Raw genomic sequence first — 23,433 nt, 5'->3', positions numbered from 1 at the left:
ATAACGAGAGGTAAAACGTAGAGAGAAGGCAATCACGCCGAATTCCACGGTGGTAATTAATAAATATCAGTGGTGGAAAGTCCTCCGTCGAGCCGTTCCAAAGCCACACACGAATTACCACCAGAGTGATCTGTCACAGGGATGCCGCCTTCAAGGGGTTACCACATCACACACCCAGGCAGGGGGTAACTTCGAGTGGCCCCACAGGACATTCCCAGATCTACTCCTTTGGACTATACGGAGTTACAGCCACACATCCGATGTGCACCGGATCGATGATCACCGCACCCTTGTGGGTGTAGCAGAGTTCCAAATCCCCAGCCTCAACAAACTGGAACTGCTGCCTTTTCCAGGTTCGCTCCTCTCTCTCTGTCTCTTCTTCCGACTCCTGACCGTGACTGTCTGTGTCCTTGTTTTAAAGGTAAACAACATCATAGTCCTGCCTCACTGAAGCGCTCTGTTAAAGTGACAGTCCACAATGAACGAAACCTGCGGGTCCGTAACAGTGCATTGATGGGCGAGGAGGGGTCAAACCTTGATTGGCAGGTGACGTGCCTTCCGACCGGGTAGTGGGCAGTGATGTCACGTGACAGTCACGACCCCTCCGATACACTGGGTTAGGCAATGTTCTCTCAAACCGTTCAGTCTCTGTGTACTCCCGACATAAAAACAATTAACCCTGTCTTTCTCTCCAGGCGACCAAGAACGCTCGGAGTCGGCTTTCCTCCAGCAGCTGGTTCTCACAGCGCCAGTGTCTGGATCCCAGCTCAGAGTAGAAGAAGAAGAATGTCCTTAACTCCTGGTGGAGTCATCGGGCGCCGTCATGACAAGCCTTTGCACCGATCTTTCTGGTGATTGCTCATGGCGTTTCTGTGGCATTCTCCAGTTTTATTTTTACGAGGTCGAGTTGCCAGCTCGACGCTCAACCCAGCACGGATGGAAAGCGTGCAAGGGAGCCGGCTGGACTTGAACTCGGGACCCTTCGCTCCGGAGTCCGGCGCTGATGCCACGACGCCACCAGTCGGCCCCGCCTCAGTGCCGAGGGGCAAATTCCATCCACACAAGGTGATGGTTCGAGGACGGCATTTGCCACATGCAGGTTGCCATCGCGGGGGAGCTGTATGCTTGAGAGACATAGAGGCGATCTATTCGGGAATCTCTCCCTCTAGTCCTTCTCGAGAAGGCTCCAGAGTCAGGATGTAGATCCCGCCAGGCGTCCACCAAGTCAAAGGAGCCGACTAACTCCTTTAGCTTCTTTCCCGATGCTGTGTCGCGCTGGAGACTGCAGAGGTTCCCCACCTCGAAGGTACATTTGAAGTCCCCAACCCCAGGATCCATGGAGCTCAGTAGCGTGGACAGCTGACGGAATAGGGAATAGGCGCGTCTGCATCAGCCCGCCCCTCAGGGCATACACGTTGATGAAATGCAGAGGTACACCATCCAGGCGCACAGCCAGATGGGGCAGGCGGCCGGGCTCGACATCCTGAGCTTTTACCATTTCCGGCTGGAAGGTCGAGGCCAATAGGATCGTCACCCCGCTAGAGTTGGAGCTGAGGAGGCTCATGTAGACCCCTCCTTGCCGCTGCAGGAGCCAAGCGGACTCGTCCCCCGCGGTGGTATGGGTTCCCTACAGGAACCTCACCGTATATCACCCATCCCAAAGGACTGAGAGATTCTTTTATCTGCCGAGAGAACCCCTGCTACCATTAAAATTTAGACCAGCTACAGTGAGCTTCATGTAAGGAGTTTACTAGGACTCAGCACCTGCACCCTTCCCGGTGAGAGCGGAGGCGCCCTCAACCACACTAGCCCGAGAAAAAAAAACAAGAATTCTCTTTGCTTTCCGGGCCCCAGTGGTGCCAACGCCACTCACCTGTGACCCACCGTCTCCCGAAGGAGCGAGGCTGATTCCCACTCTGATGTCCCTCACCAGGTCATCCGGAAAGGATTTCAGCTGCCGCCTGACATTCCCAGACACAACATTCCTCTTCCCCTTCACCTTCCGTCTAAGGATGACTCGCAGGGACTTCATCAGCCTCGGCGTGCCAGACCAGCGAAGCGAGGCCAGCTTAGGCCGATGCTTTGCACCCTCAGAGGTGAGAATGAACTCTCTCATTTCCTCCACAGGTATCAATGGGGATTTCTCTGAAGGGGTGAGGATGTCCTTTGTCTCACTCCACCGCCTCACTACAGATAGATTCCCCCCGTCTTCATCCCCGTGTGTTCGAACAGACGGCTGCACTTAAAACCCACACTGCGCAGCGGGTACCTCCCTCATACCTTTCCGCTGCACCGTCGCATCAGTCTTATCCACAGTTACGACAATGGAGGGATCATCCCCAGGGTCTCCTCTCCGCTCTTACTGTTTGATGCACTTGCCCCCAGTGAATCGCTTACTACTAAGTCCTGTGTGGAGGGCTTCAGGGCTGTCGCGATTGTGCAAACGGGGCTAGCACTAACTTTCTACACAATCACACCACCTACCACAGGACTAGTGGCTACATCTGGAGATTCAGGGTTAGACACAAACTCTACCCGGATTCCCACCCTTTCCTGGGAAATCCCCGTATCTACATTCCCTACCCTCTTGGGGGAAGATACCCTTCTCTTCTGAGGCGCACACAGGTGCCGGATTCACCAATGGCGCGGTACACTCCGCTTCCAACTGCGCACTTTCCCGAGCCTCCCGCTCCACTTCAGGGCAAATAGGCGTGAGCTCTGGGGTCTCGGGGGCCGACTTCTTAGTGTGTTTGGAATTCTTCTTTGCTTTCTTTCTCAGCACAAGCTCCTCCCCGTCCGTCGCCTGAACCTCCTTGTACGTAGCCTCAAGATCTCCCACCTGAACCACGGGGCAGGAGCAGGGACTGAAACAGACGTAGGAATAGGAGCAGGAAGCAGCAGTCGGCTCAGGTGCAGGCACAGGAATAGGATCGGGGCAGAGGTAGCTGGAGCATTAGTGCCCGAAGTGGACATCCTAGGGTTTCGGGTGTTAGGACAGTCCCTCCGAAAGTGCCCCACCTGAACCACGGGGCAGGGGCAGGGACTGAAACAGACGTAGGAATAGGAGCAGGAAGCAGGAGTCGGGTCAGGTGCAGGCACAGGAATAGGATCGGGGCAGAGGTAGCTGGGGCTCTGGTGCCCCAAGTGGACACCCTAAGGTTTCGGGTGTTAGGACAGTCCCTCCGAAAGTGCCCCATCTGACCCACGGGGCAGGAGCAGGGACTGAAACAGACGTAGGAACAGGGACAGCGTTAGAGATAGGGTCAGGGGCAGGAGCAGGGGCCGGCACAGGTGTAGGAACAGGGATGGGATCAGGGGCAGAGTTAGCTGGGGCACTGGTTCCCGAAGTGGACTCCTTGGGTTTTCGAGTGCTAGGACAGTCCCTCCGAAAGTGCCCCACCACCCCGCACGCATGGTACCGTGGGCGCTCAGAGTTCTAATACACCTGATAGTCGACCCCCTCGGGCCGGACAATAAACCGGCCCTCAACGTCGTCCTCCATTTCCAGCTGCATGAACACCTGACGCCGGAAAGAGATTACGTTACGGAGGGTGTGTCTCTTAAATTTGAGTCTGATGTCAGTTATATCTGACCGTACTTGTCCCAAGCTGTCTAGTGCGGGAAGTAGGACCTCGTTGGGGATTAAACGCTTAACGTGTCCGAAGACAATTCGCTGCGTGGAAATGTCACCAGCTCCATCTTTAAAAGGATGTTTTCCACCGTGATCCCCCCAACTAAGATCCCGGTGTACTAACTCATCATTATCTAGATAAAACACTTCCTCCCCGAACTCATTCTCTGTGGCCAAAATACCACCTTTCCCAAACAAGTCCTCCATAGCCGCCACATATTTTTTGCAGTTCGGTTTCAATGTATTCAATGCATTCAAAATACATTGCACTCGCGTTCTCATTTCACCGACCAAAACAAGGCGTTGTCCGAGGCTGGAGATGCAGCCGTCTTTATCCAACTCCCCGAAGGCCTGCAACTCCGTGGAGAACGGCCCGGCATGCTGACACTATGTCCAAATCTAGAGATATACGGATGTGTCGGTTATAAGTCCTGGAGTGAGTGGAGTGACTGGCCGGAAAAGTTTGTACTCGACGGTACCTTGCTGGCTCGGCGCCAGAAATTCCAACGCCAGGAAAGGCTCCGTCGGTCCTGCAGAACTTCCAGGCCGTGAGAGGTCGAGACTTCTCAACAGATGTTCCGGCTCCTATGCCGAACGAGAATCCCGACAATAAAAGAGGAGGGACGTTGTCCCGATGTCAGTGGGAGAACAATGGCGTTTTTCTCCGTTGTCTCCAGGCGAGTCGCCAGCAACTGCAGCTGGGAGACAGGCATTTAGCAGCCGTCAACGAACCCAGTCCAAACTGGAAGAAAAACTCCAAGCGAAGCTTCCACGCTAAAACAGCTGCTCGCTTATATGTTCAAGAGACAATTCGAAACATCTCCAAAGTTTCTCACGAACTTATACAGCAGATTTTCCCCGATTTCTCCCAGCTCATTCAGAACAGCTCCGCGTTGTGTCTGACACCGGGAGTGTGTGATGGGACGGTGTGGAGGGAGTTTCACGTTGTGTCTGACACCGGGAGTGTGTGATGGGACGGTGTGGAGGGAGATTCACTCTGTGTCTGACCCCGGGAGTGTGTGATGGGACGGTGTGGAGGGAGATTCACTCTGTGTCTGACCCCGGGAGTGTGTGATGGGACGGTGTGGAGGGAGATACACTCTGTGTCTGACCCCGGGAGTGTGTGATGGGACGGTGTGGAGGGAGATTCACGTTATGTCTGACACCGGGAGTGTGTGATGGGACGGTGTGGAGGGAGATTCACTCTGTGTCTGACCCTGAGAGTGTGTGATGGGACGGTGTGGAGGGAGATTCACGTTGTGTCTGACACCGGGAGTGTGAGATGGGACGGTGTGGAGGGAGATTCACTCTGTGTCTGACCCTGAGAGTGTGTGATGGGACGGTGTGGAGGGAGATTCACTCTGTGTCTGACCCCGGGAGTGTGTGATGGGACGGTGTGGAGGGAGATTCACTCTGTGTCTGACCCCGGGAGTGTGTGATGGGACGGTGTGGAGGGAGATTCACTCTGTGTCTGACCCTGAGAGTGTGTGATGGGACGGTGTGGAGGGAGATTCACTCAGTGTCTGACCCCGGGAGTGTGTGATGCGACGGTGTGGAGGGAGATTCACACTGTGTCTGTCCCCGGGAGTGTGAGATGGGACGTTGTGGAGGGAGATTCACTCTGTGTCTGACCCCGGGAGTGTGTGATGGGACGGTGTGGAGGGAGATTCACCCTGTGTCTGACCCTGGGAGTCTGTGATGGTACGGTTTGGAGGGAGATTCACTCGGTGTCTGACCCTGGGAGTGTGTGATGGGACGGTGTGGAAGGAGATTCACTCTGTGTCTGACCCCGGGAGTATGTGATGGGACGGTGTGGAGGGAGCTTCACTCTGTGTCTGACCCCGGGAGTGTGAGATGGGACTGTGTGGAGGGAGATTCACTCTGTGTCTGACCCCGGGAGTGTGAGATGGGACGGTGTGGAGGGAGATTCACGCTGTGTCTGACCGTGAGAGTGTGTGATAGGACGGTGTGGTGGGAGATTCACTCTGTGTCTGTCCCTGGGAGTGTGTGATGGGACGGTGTGGAAAGAGATTCACTCTGTGTCTGACCCCGGGAGTGTGTGATGGGACGGTGTGGAGGGAGATTCACTCTGTGTCTGACCCCGGGAGTGTGTGATGGGACGGTGTGGAGGGAGATTCACTCTGTGTCTGACCCCGGGAGTGTGGGATGGGACGGTGTGGAGGGAGATTCACTCTGTGTCTGACCCCGGGAGTGTGTGATGGGACGGTGTGGAGGGAGCCTCACTCTGTGTCTGACACAGGAATTGTGCGATGGGACAGTCTGGAGGGAGATTTTCTCAATGTCTGACCTGCGATTGTGTTATTATACAGTGCGGAGGGAATTCTCTCAGTGTCTGACCCCGGTAGTGGGTGATTTCATGGTGAGGACAGAGTTTCTCTCAATGTCTGACCCTGTGAGTGTGTAATGGGACGAGGTGTAGGTAGGTTCACTCTGTGTCTGTCACCGGTAGTGTGTGATGCGATGGTGCAGAGAGAACGGCTCTGTCTTAGAACCCTGGAATGTGTGATGGGATGGTGGAGAGGGAGATTTACTGTGTTTCTGACCCCCACGTGTATGTAATGGGACGATATAAAAGGAGCTTCACTCAATGTCTGACCCTGGAGGGTTCTGATGGAACGATGTGGAGTAAACCACACTCTCTGTCTGACACAGAGATTGTGTGATGGTACGATGCGGAGGGAGCTTCACTCTGCGTCTGACCCAGAGACTGTGTGATGCGATATTGCAGAGGGATCTTCACTGTTTATCTGTTCCGTGGAGAGCGTGATGGGGCCCTGCGGAGGGGCATACACTCTGTGTCTGGCCCTCTGCTATTTCTGACCGTTCAGGACGCAAGTCTGATAGTACACTGTATATGAGCTTCCAGTCTCTTGTCGATTTTGTCTGCAAAGACAGGAGAGTGCTCAGGAAGGTTGGGGTCCGGAATGTGGGCGTATCTCGGGTGCGAGGAAGCGGTGGTCAGCCTTGATGGGGATGGGGTCTGAAGAGATCCTGGGGACTGGACAATCTCAGCCTGGAACTGAGGCGCAGCTGTACCACTTCATTGTGTGTGTGTGTGTGTATGTGTGTGTGTGCGGGGGGGGGGGGGGGGGGTGGTTCCCTGTGTGCGTCTGTGTGTGTGGTTCCCTGTGCTACAGCTCCAAGGTGAACGCAATGAGACTCTCGTTTGTAATCTGTTTCAACTCAAGAACTCTTTTGGTATATCTCACACTGCAGAGACGTGTTTTCTCCCCATGTCTGACCCCAGGAGTGTGTGATGGGACGGTGTTGAGGTAGCTTCACTCTGTGTCCGTCCCCAGGAGTGTGTGATGGACGGTGTGGAAGGAGCTTCACTCTGAGTCTGACCACAGGAGTGTGTGATGGGACGGTGTGGAGGGAGCTTCACTCTGTGTCTGTCTCCGGGTGTGTGTGATGGGATGATGTTGAGGGAGATTCACTCTGTGTCTGACCCCGGGAATGTGTGATGGGACGATGCGGTTGGAGCTTCATCCTGTGCTGAATGCCGGTATTCCATCCCGCATCCCATTCGTACTTGGGACCTCAGTGAAATCACGTTTGACATTACAGTAGATGTTAACTGTCTGTGGGCGCCTACTCTCTGAGACGCTGCTGTACCAGTGTGAGGAGCTCAGAACCATTATTGCAGTTCACCGAGTGCGGGGGCAGCAGTAACCCCAGGTCACTGTTTCTCCTCTAGTGAGATTCAGGTCCGACAGCAACGCAGGAAGTTACAGCGGTTTATTGATTTCATCATGACAAATGCAAATTAAGGAATGTGTGAACTGGATATGTCGCGGAATCACGTCACTGCGGCACCGCCTCTGAGATCACAGAGAGCTCGGCAGAAGCTAGGATCTGTTAGAACAGTTAGAAATTAAACGTGTATTGCAGGAAATCGGCCAACATGTCCTCATCCAGCGAGCAGGGATGTTCACACATTCAGATCTTCACAACTCCACTCTCAGTCCTGGTCTGGGTTCCTGCAGGGATCTCAGTTCCCTCTCTCCTGTTGGACTGAACCGATTCCAGTGCAACCTGAAACAGATGGGAGAATAAGGATGAAATAAACTGATTACACAACAGTGTCAGTAATAGGGGACCGGGTTAATGTTTCAACAGCACTCACAGATAAATATCACCAGAAAACCCACGGATCCGCTGATAATTCATCACATTGAACATTAACACAAACACTCACCAGATCCGCTCCAGACTCGGGAGGGTCAGTTTGAGGCGGCGGAGAGCGGGGACACATCGGTCTGTCAGTGAGTTTAATCCCAGGTCCAGCTCCGTCAGTGATGGGTTTGTAATGAGAGCAGAGGCGAGATCCTCGGCGCCAGAATCCCTGAGACCGACATTGTACAGCCTGGAGATGAGAGAGAGTGAGGGTGAAGGACACAGAGGGACAGGAGATGGTACAAATCCCCAGTGTTTATCAGTAACGCAATTACTGATCACATTAATGTTCAGTGTCAGACACCCAGTGACTGTCAACACAATCTCCCACAGTCTGGTACTTACCCCAGTTTCTGTATTTTACACTCCGGGTTCCTCAGAGCCACAGACACCAGTTTCACTCCTGAATCTCCCAGTTTATTACGATCCATGTTCAGATCCATCAGTGATCGGTTTGTTCCGAGAGCGGAGGCAAGATTCTCGGCGCCAGAAACTGTGAGATCGACATTGTCCAACCTGGAGATGAGAGAAGGTGAAGGACACTGAGAGAGGAGGTAGTACAAATTCCCAGAGTTTACCTGTATCTCAATTACTGATCACATTAATGTTCAATGTCAGACATCCAGTGACTGTAAACACAATCTCCCACAGACTGATACTTAACCCAGCTTCTGTATTTTACACTCCGGATTCCTCAGAGCCGCAGAAACCAGTTTCACTCCTGAATCTCCCAGTTCATTCCCCGCAAGTCTAAACACAAACAGACAGATTGCTGAACAAATTGATGAATTGATGAGGGTCTGAGGGAATTACTCTCAATCAGGTATTTCAGGAACCACTATACCCTTTAGTAAATCACTGATCGGTGTTCCCATGACTGTCAACGTCCCTCTCTGCCCAGCTCCAGGGTATTCACCGAATATCAGTAATTTAATCTGTTGGTGTGACCCTGTAAAATACACATACTCTCTCATTTCTGACAGTCAGAAAAGTGTTATTGGCCTGAGAGCATCAGAAGGGGCAGGGATGAATGATGGAATAAAGTCCCACAGTGAGGAAAATTTATGATTGGGAGACTGTCGATGGGAATGGTTGAAGAGCCCGCACCTGAGGAAAACCCGATGGGAAGAGAGATCCCACAGGAGGAAGGAGGATGGGAAAATTTAACCCTACAAGACGAGAGGATGCAGAAAAAGACGGCACGGAAGAGGTGGGTTTGAACTGAGACCCACAGTCGGGAGAGGAGATGTGCCCATGTGGTCTGGGTATCTTGTAGTGAGCACAGTCACAAAGGTGGACTGATGGTGATAGTCACACAAGCGGACGGGCAGGGGAGGACAATCTCACAATGGCATTTCTTTCCTTCTCACTGGGACAGTCTGCTGACGGTCTCTTGTCCCTCACCGGGAAGGGGGTGTGAAGCTCTGACCCACCTGATGCAGTCAGTGTCGGTCTGGGTGTCAGTAATAGTGAGAAGGAATATTGCCAATGGACGTGTCACAGGCTGAGAAAAACACGACCATTCCTGTGATTTATTATCATTAAACCAAAAGCCGGTGTTCTCTGAACTGACAAAGTCTCTAACAAGGAATCACAGAAACCTCCTGTACTTGGGGAATTAGTGGCCAGTCACCAGGGCGGTCGTCACAATTCTTCAGAACCACATATACTATAGTTTTAACCAAATCCCTTTACATTGAAAGAACACAATAGAACAGTTTCACAGTTCAAAGTGAGAAATACATCAAGTTACCTCAACTCCTGGCACTTGTGCAGCCCGGGTCCCAGCCGCTGGATTCCTTCACTCTGAATGAAGCAGTACTCCAGGTCGAGGTGTTTTATTGTATCACGGAGTCCGATGACATGTGACAGGACCACACAGTCAATCGGGGTCAGTGTCATTCCACTGAATGAAAGTGTTTCCATAGATTCCAGTGCGGCCTGAGCCAGTCCACGATTCTGAGACTCAAACAGATAGTGTAATGTGTTACCAGCTTCACACCCCGTCTTTCCACTCTGACGTTTAACCTCCTCCATCACTCAGTCAATCACCCGGCAGGTTGTTTGATGAGGAAATGGACCCAGAAACTCTTCCAGGCCCCGAGCTGACATTGGAGACGAGAGACCAGCAACAAAATGGAGAAATACCTCAAATCGCCCATCTGTCGTGTTGTGGGCTTCATTGAGAATCTCAGGATATCCCCGGGATGTGGATTCAGGGATTAGACAATAGACAATAGACAATAGACAATAGGTGCAGAAGTAGACCATTAGGCCCCTCGAGTCTGCACCGCCATTCTGAGATCATGGCTGATTATTCACTATCAATACCCAGTCTCTGCCTTGTCCCCATATCCCTTGATTCCCCTGTCCATCAGATATCTATCTAGCTCCTTCTTGAAAGCATCCAGAGAATTGGCCTCCACCGTCTTCCGAGGCAGTGCATTCCACACATCCACAACTCTCTGGGAGAAGAAGCTCTTCCTCAACTCTGTTTTAAATAACTGACCTCTTATTCTCAATCCATGCCCTCTGGTACTGGACACTCCCAACATCTGGAACATATTTCCTGCCTCAATCCTATCAAATCCTTTAATTATCTTAAACGTTTCAATCAGATCCCCTCTCAATATCCTCAATTCCAGCGTGTACAAGCCCAATCTCTCCACTCTCTCTGCGTAAGACAGCCCTGCCATCCCAGGAATCAACCTGGTGAATCTACGCTGCACTTCCTCAATTGCCAGAATGTCCTTCCTTAAACCTGGAGACCAAAACTGTACACAATATTCCAGGTGTGGTCTCACCAGGGCCCTGTACAAATGCAAAAGGACATTTGCTCTTGTAGTCAATTCCTCTTGTAACAAAGGCCAACATTCCATTTGCCCTCTTCACTGCCTGTTGCACTTGCTCATTCACCTTCATTGACTGGTGAACTAGGACTCCCAGGTCTCTTTGCATTTCTCCCTTACCTAACTCTACACCGTTCAGACAACAGTGTTGACCCTGACTTCCCACATACTGCATACAGAGTACAGCACTGCTCTGACTGTCTCCCCCATTCCTGAAATGAATTAATAGAATAAGTCTAAAAAGCACCTAGCGACCTTACCTTCTTCCCCTCAGCGAGCAATCACACAGGCTTACCGAAGTCCCCTTAGGCCGAAGCCCACTTAGCCAAAGCCCAGGACTCTGCTTCCACGGATTCCGCTGCCCGCTCTGAAAAGAAGTCCTGTCTTTTAAAGTGCGCGCTCGACGCTGACGTCACTCGCGCCTGCGCAGTTCCCCCTCCTCCACAGGTATTGACCAGGTCGGCTTAAATCCTACCTGCACGGTCGAATTCTCTGAGCTCCCAGCTGAATCACAAGCTGTAACTTGCTCCCGATTCAAAAAAATGTGTGACTGCAGCTACAAACTCTTGGATGGTGAGGTGTGGGAATGTGTACACCACGCTCCGGGCAGAATCCTCTCTCTCCAAAAGCTCCATCAGGAACCCGGACAGGAACTGGGAAGGCTGCAGATTGTACTTGATCAAATCTCCATCTGTAAACACAATCTTCTTCTCGGACACTCCTCTGAAGGCCATCTGACCAACCCTGAGTAACACATCAAGGGGGTTCTCAATCTCACGGCCGTGGTTTTTCAAGATTTTGTAAATATAGTAGGAGTTCAGTTGGGCGATGGTCTTGGGAACTCGCTGCGCGTCCCTGACTCTTTGTGTGAAGAAGGGGCCCAGTGCCAGAGCGAGGATCCAGCAGTAGGAGGGGTTGTAGCTCATGGTGTACAGGATCTCGTTCTGCTTCACGTGTTTGAAAACAGCTGCCGCCACCGTCCGATCTTCAAAATGGCTGATGAAATATTCCTTCCGTTCCTCACCAGAAAATCCCAGGATTTCAGCCCAGACACTGATCTCAGCCTTTTCCAATAAATGCAACGCAGTGGGGCGGGTGGTCACCAGCACTGAACACCCTGGGAGCAGCTTGCCCTGGATTAAACTGTACACAATGTCAGACACTTCACACCACCACTCGGGATCTGGGCACTGGTGCTTGGGTTCTGTATCTCTAGGACTGTCAGCAAAATCGATTCTGTACTTGAATTCATTCAAACCATCGAATATAAACAGCAATCCCTTTGGGTTCTTCCAGACCTCTCTCAGGATATTCCCAAAGTAAGGATACTGATCCAGAATCAGTTCCCTCAGGTTTATTCGACAGTTAATACTGTTTACATCCCGGAATTTGAAACTGAAGACAAACTGGAATTGTTGGTATATTTTCCTCGTGGCCCAGTCATAAACAATCTTTTGTACCATTGTTGTTTTCCCGATCCCCGGGACCCCAGCCACTGCTGCCGAACTCACAGTTTTGGATTTACTCCGGGAAAAGCTGCTCTGGAGTAACTGATCAGTCCGGATTTTTTCCAGCTCTCTGCGGAGATGTTTCTGTCTCTCTATAATCCTCGTGGTCTCAGCCTCTTGCCAGCAGCTCATGTTCCACCAGTCTCCGATCTCGAACAGTAGAAATGACCGTGAGCTCAGCGTATCGATCAACCAGCTGGAAAACCTTCTCCTTCTCCCTCATCAGGATCGTGTTCACTCTCAGTGTTTCAGTTTGTGTCCGCAGGGTCTCCTTGTGTTTCTGTTGAACATCTTCCATCGGAACAGAGAACATAGTCAAAATGTTAAATAGCTCAACTGACAAAGAATATTATAACTGCATTTCAAATTTCAGTGTTTGAGATTACATGAATTAATTCAGTACTTCCATGGATATTAGGACATAAAATAAAATTCTGTTCACAGACACTGGAATTGACAGCGATGGATGTCCCAGAAAATGTCCAATACTCATATTCAGCTACTAGTTATTTGTGAAAGTGAACATTCCCCTGATATCCTATTCCAATCCTGAGTGCACTCCCATTACAACAACATTTCACTATATTTAAAGCACTGTTTACATCATTAACAGACGATGTTTATGTTGATCTGATGTTGAACTATGGAGAGCAGGACACTGTGCATTTTGGCAAAGCTGCACACTGGGGAGTCCATTGCTCTTACATCACATCGGGAGCAGAATATGCGGGAAATACTCAAGTCGGGCAGCGGCTGGGGGAGAAACACAGTGACATGCGGATCGATAACCCATCAGAATGACAAGAAAGAAAATGGGTAGTTTTCAATCGCGGTGATGGAGGATTGGTGGAAAGATTAAATCTCTGTTATTGGAAGAAGCCAGAAGCGGCTGTCTCAGTGATGTACATTGTTTATGTGGAGAGGGCGGTGAAGTCTTGGCAACTGCTACTCATCAGTCTTGCTGTGGCGGTGTGGGGCGCTGTCTTATGAGACATCCGTCTGTAAAGTCGACCATGGATGTCCTGACCCTTTCATTTCCATTCAGCAATGTCTACCCATTATCATATTTGCATATGCTTGTATGGAGTGCTGAATCCCCCTTGTGTTGATGAAAATATATCCTTAGAGCTAATTGTGCATTAAAGAAAAGGCAAGATGAAGGTACACAACACAGCAATCCTCATAGAGGGATCAGAAGTGGAAAGAGTGAGCAATTTCAAATTGCTGGCTGTCAATATCTCTGAGGATCAAACCTGGTACCAATATATCAATACAGCTACAAAGAAGACACAACAGTGGCTATCAGGAATTTCCAAAATCACTCGAATATTTCTACAGGTGTAAGTTGCAGAGCATTGGAACTGGCTGCATCACCGTCTGGTTTATGGGGACCACTGCACAGGATTGAAGTAAGTCACGCACTCAACGATTCAGGAACAACTTCACTTCTGCCAGCCAGTTTCCGAATGGACATTCAACCCCTCGGTAGTGCCTCACAAATCACTTTTTTATTTCCATTTCTGTACAACTTATTTAATTTAACATTTCATGTAATCACGCCGTCATGCATAACTCTACATGCGCAACTTACAGGCCCTGAAGCCATTTTGCTGCTCAGCCAGCTCCACTGGACAGGTCACCTACCTCGCATGGACAATTCCACGTTACCGAAAGCAGTATCTACGGAGAACCCACTCAGGGCAAGAGAGATGGTGGTGTCCAACGCAAGAGATGCAAGGTCCAAATTAAGCAACAGCTCCCTCAGGCAAATATGGAGGTTGTCCACGGAAAAACCAAGAATTCAGAGGAACCCAGAAGAGCGACTGCTGGAAAGAGGAGATGCAAGAAGGATCCAACTACCGAAATGCTCGTCTCCTAGCGACATCTGTGTTCCAACTGCTCCCGGATGTGCAGATCCAGCATTGGCCCCCACAGTCAGCAACGATCGTGCCGTCATCCAGTACGTATACACACACACACACACACACACACACACACACACACACACACACACACACACACACACACACACACACACACACACACACACACACTATTATCACAGAGGGAGATGTTTTCCAACAGAAACCGGTCAGGACTGCCCAAGCCAGAAACTTTTGATCAGCAGTTCCGTGCGAACAGCACGTATTGCATGACTGACAGCTTACATTGCCGGTAATCAGCAGGAGCTCAAGAAATGCAGCTCCGATTTGTGGATTATCATCCAGACAGCGAAACGTCAATACCGAGACAGGGTTCAGGCACAACTCTCCACCAACAACACACACAGCTTAGAGCAAGGTCTGTACACCATCGTGGACTTCAAAGCCAAGCGCAGTGGTACTGCCAGCATTGCCGTCTCTCTCCCAGATGAGCCAAATCTTTTATACGCTCGGTTCGATATCGCCAACACTGAGCCCACGAGGAGAGCTGACAAAGCGACCTGCACATTGGTCATCTCTGAGGCTGAAGCTCGCAGGCGTTTCCAACGAGTGGACAGTTGCAAGCCTGCGGGACCGGATGGCATCCAGGGCGGGTACTCAGGATGTGCACGGCGCAAATGGCAGGTGAGTTTATGGATATTTTTAATCTCTCCCTCTCCCAGTGTAGAGTGCCGTCCTGCTTCAAAACATCCACCATTGTCCCTGTACCTAAAAGTACGAAGGCAACATGTCTGAACGTCTGGCGTCCTCTCGCTCTCACCTCAATAATAAGCAAATGCTTTGAGAGGCGGGTCAAGGACTACATCTGCCGCATGCTGCCACCCACACTGGACCAACTGCAATTCACCTACAGCCACAACCGATTGACAGACGACATAATAGTCACTGTCCTGCACACCTCCGTAAACATCTGGAGAAGAGGGATGCTTATGTGAGAATGATGTTATTAGACTACAGTTCAGCATTACTCTACAGGGAACTCTCTCTGGGCAAGAGAGATCGTGGTGCCCACGCAAGACGGACAAGGACCAAATTAAGCAGCAGCTCTCTCAGGCAAATTTGGAGGTCAACGAGCGGCAGCCGCTGATCCAGAGAAAAGCCAAGAATTTTGAGGAACCCAGAAGAGCGACTGCTGAAAAGAAGAGAAGATGCAAGAAGGATCCAACTACCCAAACGCCAGCATCCCAGCTGTCCCTCTGTCCCAACTGCGCCCGGGTCTGCAGACCCAGAATATATCAACCTATTGGGGAAGAGAAAAGGATTTCGGGTATGCTTTGCTTCATGGTCATTAATGCTTGCTGGAACCCTGGAATGTCCATGCCCTTCAATCCTTTTGTTCCCCAGATCTGGAGTACCTGTGCTGCTGTGTGGACCTTTCTGGTTGCCGAGGGAGTATTATTATCACAGAGGGGGGGATGATTCTTCCCAGAAACCGGTCAGGACTGCCCAAAACTTAAAGATTTCTCAAAAGAAAATGAAATGTTGGTTTGATAAGTGGGCTTGCGAAAGAAAATACCAGGTGGGGGATAAGGTGCTTACCTTATCTCCAATGTTGACAAATCCACTTCAGGCAAAACTCAATGAACCGTATGAAATAGTCTCTCAGATTAATAATGTGAATTACGTTATCAAAACACCCGACCGATGTAAACTAACACAGGTGGTTCAGATAAATATAATAAAGCGTTGTTTTGACAAGCAGGCACCATCTGTGAGTGCTGTTGTCAAAACATATGAATCTGACAACCCTGAGAATGAAGCAATTGACTCGTCTGAGACTTTTCACAAGCCAAAAATGGTCCCAGTTAGGTTAATGAACCCGGTTGTTCCAGAAAACATTGATAACAGGTTGGCTCACCTGCAGCCAAAGCAACAACAACTGCTGAAGGAATTAATTCTACAGTTTAACGATTTATTTCCCGATGTTCCCAAGCAACCCACAGTCGCAATAAATCATGTAGGTATTGGTTAAACCGATTAAAAAAAAACCATATCGCATGAACTTAGAAAAGTGTAAATAGGCTGAGCAAGAAATTGAAAATATGCTGGAAAATGCTATTATTAGTCCTTCAGCATCAGATTCGAGCTCACCCTGCATTATTGTGCCTAAACCTGATGGTAGTGTTAGATTTTGCACTGATTATAGGAAGGCAAATGCAGTAACAAAAACACATGCCTATTCCATCCCCAGGATGGATGATTGCATCAATAAGGATGGAAAAGCTGAATTTCTTACAAAGATTGATCTGTTCACAGGGTATTGGTGTGTTCCATTAACGGACAGAGGTAAAAAAAAAAATCTGCATTTGTGATACCATCTGGATTCTATGTATATAATGTCTTGCTGGTTGGAATGAAAACTGGTCCAGGAATATTCCAGAGAATGAATGATCCTGTAATTCGGGGGTTGGAACACACAGATGCCTATATTGATGACTGAGTTACAGGGAGTGACACTTGGGAAGAGCACAGCTCTGCAGTAGAAAAGCTGTTTGACAGGTTTTCCCAGGCCAGCCTTACAGTTAACACGGCTAAGAGTGAATTTGGCCATGCCATTCTGACCTGTCTTGGCTATGTTGTAGGTCAATGCAAGTTGGCTCCTGTTTGGGCAAAAGTCCAGGCAATTTCTCAAGTTCCTATTCTGACTGCTAAGAAGGCTCATAGAAGCTTTCTGGAAATGGATGGATATTATTGTAAGTTCTGTAAGAACTCTGCTGCTATCGCTCTTCCTCTGACTAACCTGAAGAAGGGTGAAAAGTTTGTTTGGACCGAGCCTTGTCAGGAGGCATTTGATCGATTTTAAGTTATTATGTGAGATTAGGCCAATCAATGTAGTGCTATCAGCAAATTTAATCAGCAGATTGGAGCTGTGGGTGGCAACACAAGTCATGGGTGCACAGAGAGTAAAGGAGAGGGACAACCTATGTGGGTTATGTGTGCTGAGGGTCAGAGCGACTGTGGAGGTGGAGCCCACTCTTACCACCTGCCGGCGATCTGACAGGAAGTCCAGGATCCAGCTACGCAAGGCAGGGTGAAGGCCGAGGTCTCTGAGCTTCTTGTCGATACTTCACGCCTTTGTATAGCTACTGCTCTGCCCATGACTGCAAGGAACTGCAGAGAACTTTGGAGAGCAGAGAACATCAGAGAAACAAGCATCCACTCCATGGACTCTCCCTACACTTCCCCTCCCTCGGAAAAGCAGGACATGTACACAAAAAACCTCATAACCTGCTGCAAACCCGCTCCCACATTGGCGGAGAGATACAAAAGCCTTAAAGTGCGAAACACCAGGCTGAAGGACGGATTCCTGTCTGCAGTTATAAGCCAAATGAATGAAAAAATGGACTCGACCTCACAATGTAACTCGACTTGACCTTGCACCATATGTCTGTTTGTACTGCACTTTCTCTGCAGCCATAATGCTTTGTTACAGTTATTTTTTGTTGTATATGAGCTCAATGTACTGTTGTAATGTATCGATCTGTGTGGATGGTACATCAGGCAAGATTTTCGCTGTAGCTCAGTACGTGATGAAATTAAACACATTTCCCCATTTTAATTGTGTGGAAATATGAGACAGACTGAAATTCTGCTCTGGAACCTCAGAAGGAAACTGAACTGTTGTCATTTCTGAGGAATGCAAATAAATGGAAAATGCTTCAATCTCACATTACGATCTGCAGTAACTGGGATCAGGTGACTGGTGGTGGGTCTCCCATATCAATAACAGTATCAGGTTTAGTAGCACTGGTATATGCCAGGAAATTCGTTGTTATTTGTTAATTCTTAAAAAAAGTTTTTAACAATTGCGATTTAAAGTAAGAATATTTATAGTAGAAAAGCAGAAAAAAAATAAAAATGTAATAAACTATTTTAGTTGTGTAAATGTAATAAACTATTTTAATTGTGTGGAACTATTTGACTGACTGAGTTGTAGCTTTGTAAATTCTGAAGTGAAGCTGAATTAAACTTTACACATTTATGAGAAGCTCAGAGAAATACAAATGGCTAAATTCTCACATAAATGGGTCAGACACCCAGAAGTATTGGAAGCACTTCAGCACATCGAAAGAGTGAATGAAACATGCAGAAAATATTACAAAAAAAACATTGTCCATCCACAACGAGAGGACGTGACAGATCCGGATCTCACTGACTTGTATGAACGGGTGAAAGATGAAGCTACACGGACACGTAGAGCAGTGACCCGCAGATGCTGCAGATCTGCAGAAAAACTTGAACAGGAAACGGGATCAGGTGACGGGTGGAGGGACTCCCTCCTGAACCGGTGACTCTGCTCCTCTCACCTCACACACTACCTGACCCATCCGCCGCAGTCCCCACATTATTCCATATTTACACCAGATACATGTCCACTTTTCCACACCATATCTACACCGATCACTTTCCCTCCAACCCCTGGATACAAAATCACGGGCTCGATTCCCATCCCGTTCCTAAACATAATTCAAGCCCAAAAAGGAAGTGTTCACGTTTCATTTAAATCAGTTCTGTTTTTATCTACACAAATTTCTATTCACATTCCTCCGGCTTCTGTGGACGAACACTGAAACGTCAAGTGAGAAACAGCAGGGGGTGGCCATTCAGCCCCTCTAACCATCAACAAGATGGCGGCAGTTCTCGCATCTCAGCCACGTTTCTGTGCAATCCTCATTTCCTCTATCCCTTCGGTCTCCACACATCACTCGCCCTCTTTTCTACGTGAGGACGATCACTGTGTCTTCACCGCCCTCTGTGAAAGGTATTTCCAGACATTCACATTTGGTCGGAATGGAGACATTTCCCCTCATCACAGTCCCGGACAGTCCACACCCTTTTTCAGAAACTGGGATCCCTGGTTCAACTGGTAATGATGTTGTACATTTCAATGTGTTCACCTCTCAGTTCTCGACTCTCTAAATGACATTTAGAGTTATCACATTTGATCTTTCTTCAAGTTATGAACCCACCACTCCAGGGATCAGTCAGGTGACTCTTCATTGTACTCACTATAACAAATACTCTCTAACCTCTTTGTTCATCCTCTATGGAATTAATTTCCATCTTTTGCATCCCCGTGTTGCCCCAACTACTCACTTCCCACCCTTGTCACTATTGTTACCTTCCACCTCCCCCCTCACCTGGATCCACCTCTCAATCCCCAGCTCTTGCCCCATCCCCACCCCTCAACCATTTTCCGTGACTATTTTCCATCCACTCCCAGTCCAGAGGGATGGTCTCAGCCCGAAATGTTGACGGTCCATTTCCTTCCACAGATGCTGCCCGACCCACTGAGTTCTTCCGGCAGTTTGTTCTTTGGTCTGTATAACCCGTGTTCGTATGGGGAGCGGGATTTTACACCATATTCCAGGTACAATCTCAACAAAGCACAAATAATTGTCACTTTGCCCGGACCATTGCCCCGCTTCCAGGGCAACAGTCTGCCGGTTTTTGCCCCGCAATGTGCTGAATCCCTCTGCTCGATACCACCTGGGGCTCACCGTGAATCCCTCCCCTGTTATGTGTCCGGCTGTGCCGTGTTGTTGGTGGAGTGGGCAGCGTGGTGTTTGTCTCGATTCGGGTCACAACACCAGAATTGCCAGCGGGGTCCACACACAGTGGATTAGTCAACAGAAAACCTCTCGTCCCTGCAGTCTTTGCCTCCTGGTAAACTCAACACCCTGACAGTGTGGACCATAGATACCCCTTCCTCTCAGAGTCAGGGGATCACTCAGACAGCTGATCGCTGAGAGGAATTATAGTTATTGGCCATTAAAGTTCACCCAGATTCGTTTGGACGGGTTTGATGGACGGGGTGTCACAGTGAAAGGGCCGGACGGCCGAACACTCTCCGTTGTCTAAACATCCTTCCAGGTGAGGCGACACTTCACCTGTGAATCTTCCGGGGTCGCCTGTTGTGTCCGCTGCTCCCGATGCGGCCGCCTCCACACTGGTGACACTGGCTCCTCCGCAGTTGCGCTGGGTAGGAATATTTTTTAACGGGTGTCGATATTTTTCTTCACTCTTCTGCGGGAAGTGTGGGGTTTGGCGGTTGATGATCGTGATGCCGTCCTTCTTGATGGAGGGAGTTTCATTTTTTTCTCTCTCTGAACGATTTCATGTTTTATTTGTTTCCTGTTGCTCTGGAGAAGGAAAAGAAAACTCAGCGTTACTTATGGATGCCTGCATTGATAATAAATTAACCTTTGAATTATCCACTCCGAGCGGGACTGGCTTAATTCGTCACTCAGACAGGAACAGTCTGTGAATGCTCCCATCCAATTCACCAATTCCCCTTACACCACAGATATATCTGTCCAGATACTCCCCACTCAAGACAGGCTGGAGCCAAACGTATTTACTACATGAGAGACCCTAAAGACAAACTACAAAATAGTCATAATGGCTAACACACACAGAACAAACTGAAGCTGTCCTATCTCTACACATGAGTGCACAAGGAGAAAAGCATCCTGAAACCCTAGCGAGCTACCCTGAAGAAGAAATATGGCTCAGCACGGATTCGCACATTGGTTCATTATCAGCAGTTTATTTCAGAAAAACAGGCTGCTATTTTTTAATGTAGTGCTAACCCTTTTACATACTTTATCATTCCCTTCTTTAGATCATTACATGATCAACAAAGCAGTAACCTTTTACAGAGAAAGCAAAGAAGTACAGCATTAACTTCTCAGTGGGTAAAAACGGCATACAACAGTAATTATAAGAATGATATGCACAACCATTTGGACATAATGCAATATAATGCCCCACATATTACCGACAGGTCTTCGAATATCACCATTTCGACCCTTTGGTGAACCCGTGTAAATCCTGCCCTGCTCTCTTGATGCTGTCAGTCTCCTTTGCAGTGTGCTGGGAGAGGGATGTAACGTTAGTAGATTCATCAGGGATAAGGGTGCAGCATTCTGTGTCCATAACAGCACAGGTTCCCCCTTTTTCAGCTGGGATAAAATCTAAAGCCGTACGATTCTGTACAATTTTTTGCCGGATTGCAATCATTTCAGTGGATGTTTCTGTAACTTGGGCCTGTGTTTCTGTCAGGGACCCTGCAGTATTGTGGCCAGCTCCTTAAGTGCTTGTAGCCAAATTGATTGTCTCTCGTGAATTCCTGGCTACTCCATAGGAGAGAAAAGCGATCATCCAAAATTGCTCAGTCTTATTATTCCACTCGGTTGCTGGGCACCTGCAGTTATGGCCAGGATGCATATTTCCCAGTGTAGGAAGTTCAGTTTGGTGGGGGCCTGAGAAACATCCCTCAAAACACTGACAGCCACAGTCATCTCTGACTGGACCACAGTTCCTCACTCTCTTCCCCAGGTGTTATTTGAGGAAGCCCACGCTGAGAGTTCCTCACTCTGGTTGAGCAGGATTACAGACATTGGAATCATAGTTTTACCCAGCAGGCCCCTAGTTCTACCAGTTTGGCAAGGTGTGACAGAGAGGCAGAAAGGTGTTAACATGGGTGCTCCCAGAAAGACATGTACACGAACACCTCTGTTACATTCCCGTAACGGTTTAAATGAACCAGCAGCAATAGACCACACCTGGAGTGTGCTTTTGATGTTAAAACCACTGTCTTTATTCGTATCTACTTTTAATATAACAAATTAAGCAAAATAATCAAAAGCTAAAAGTGTTATGAGTACATATATGTGTAAATATAACTCCCAAGCCACTGAGCTCAGGGAATACCAAGCTTAAAGTCTTGAGACGGTGAAGTATGTAAGTTCAGTTCATCCACGGAATCAATGACAAGAGAGTGAGATTTGTAATCCTAGGTGAATGTCAAGAGAAGGCAATTACGTTGAATTCCACAAATTCCACAGTGGTAAAACAAGATAACAGTCGCTGCAGGTCTTATCCCTCGTTGTTATAAATCCACATATGAATTATCACCAGAAGTAGCTTATCACAGGAGTACTGTCTTCAGAAGGAACTACCACCCAAGCAAGGGTTAACACACAGGTAGATTCCGCAAGGTACTCCCAATCCAGATCCAACACACAAAGTATTACTGACAGTGATGTCCACAGAATATCCCTTCTCACAAGTGTTTACCACATAACACACCCGAATCCAGCTAAGGGTTAACAAAAGTGGTTGCCACGGGATACTCCAACAATATCCCCATTTGCATTATACGAATTATCACCAACAGTGATTGTTCACAGGGGTACCTCTTCAAGTGAATTACCACAACCAGGCAAGGGTTAGCACAAGTGGTCTTCACAGGATACTCCCAAACCAACAGATCCACTCCAATGGATCAACCAACGTGACAATCACACATTCGGTGTAGGCTGGATCAATAGTCAACCCGCCTTGTGGGCAAAGGAGAGTCCAAACAGTGGCCTTTGGCCACTAGGCCCTTTGTTTCGAACTTTCCATCTTCTTTCTTTCTCTCCAGCTGACTGTGTTTGTGACTGTCCTTTCTTAAATAAAACAAACTGTGAGCTATGTAAACACAAGCTGCGAGTAAGTGTAAACAACTCAGCAGGAAGAGGGAATAATACCAATATAGAGAGTCAAGCTGAGCCAGGGTACAAATTGCAGATGGCAGAAATGCCCCATTGTTATAGAAACAGGAAGAACATCAGGGAATTGATGGTCATTCCAGATACCAGCTCACTGCCCAGTCAGGAGACGATTTTTCTGTCCAACTTGGGTTCAACCTCATTGTAACAGTGAGGAACAGCCAGATCAAAACTTGGCGACTCAAACAATCTCATCTGAAATGTTGTCCTACGGCCATTGATGGACTTTGTAAATCATTTCACAGGTTAAAACGAGAAGGAATTTGTCTCCAGGAATCTCAAACACAGCACGCCAGTTTTGCTGTCTCTGTCCAGATATTTAAGAAGTGGAGCGAGGGATTCAATCGATCATCCTTCCTGCTCAGACTGTGGGGAGGGATTCACTCGGTCATCCTTCCTGCTCAGACTGTGGGGAGGGATTCACTCGATCATCCTTCCTGCTCAGACTGTGGGGAGGGATTCACTCGATCATCCTTCCTACTCAGATACACTCGATCATCTCAACTGAAGGTACATCAGCAAGTTCACACTGGGCATGGCCATTCACCTGTTCTGTGTGTGAGAAAGGATTCAATTGGTCTTCCCACCTTTGGACACACCTGTCAGTTCACACCGGGCAGAGGCTGGTGATCTGCTGAATTTGTGGGAAAGGATCATCCGACGTAATGGCACACCAGCGAGTTCCCACTGACGAGAGGCCATTCGCCTGCTCAGAATGCGCCAAACGATTCATTCGGTCATCCGACC

Source organism: Hypanus sabinus, unplaced genomic scaffold (genome assembly GCF_030144855.1).
Source record: "Hypanus sabinus isolate sHypSab1 unplaced genomic scaffold, sHypSab1.hap1 scaffold_47, whole genome shotgun sequence".
NCBI lineage: Eukaryota > Metazoa > Chordata > Chondrichthyes > Myliobatiformes > Dasyatidae > Hypanus > Hypanus sabinus.
Note: the sequence above shows the minus strand (reverse complement) of the source record.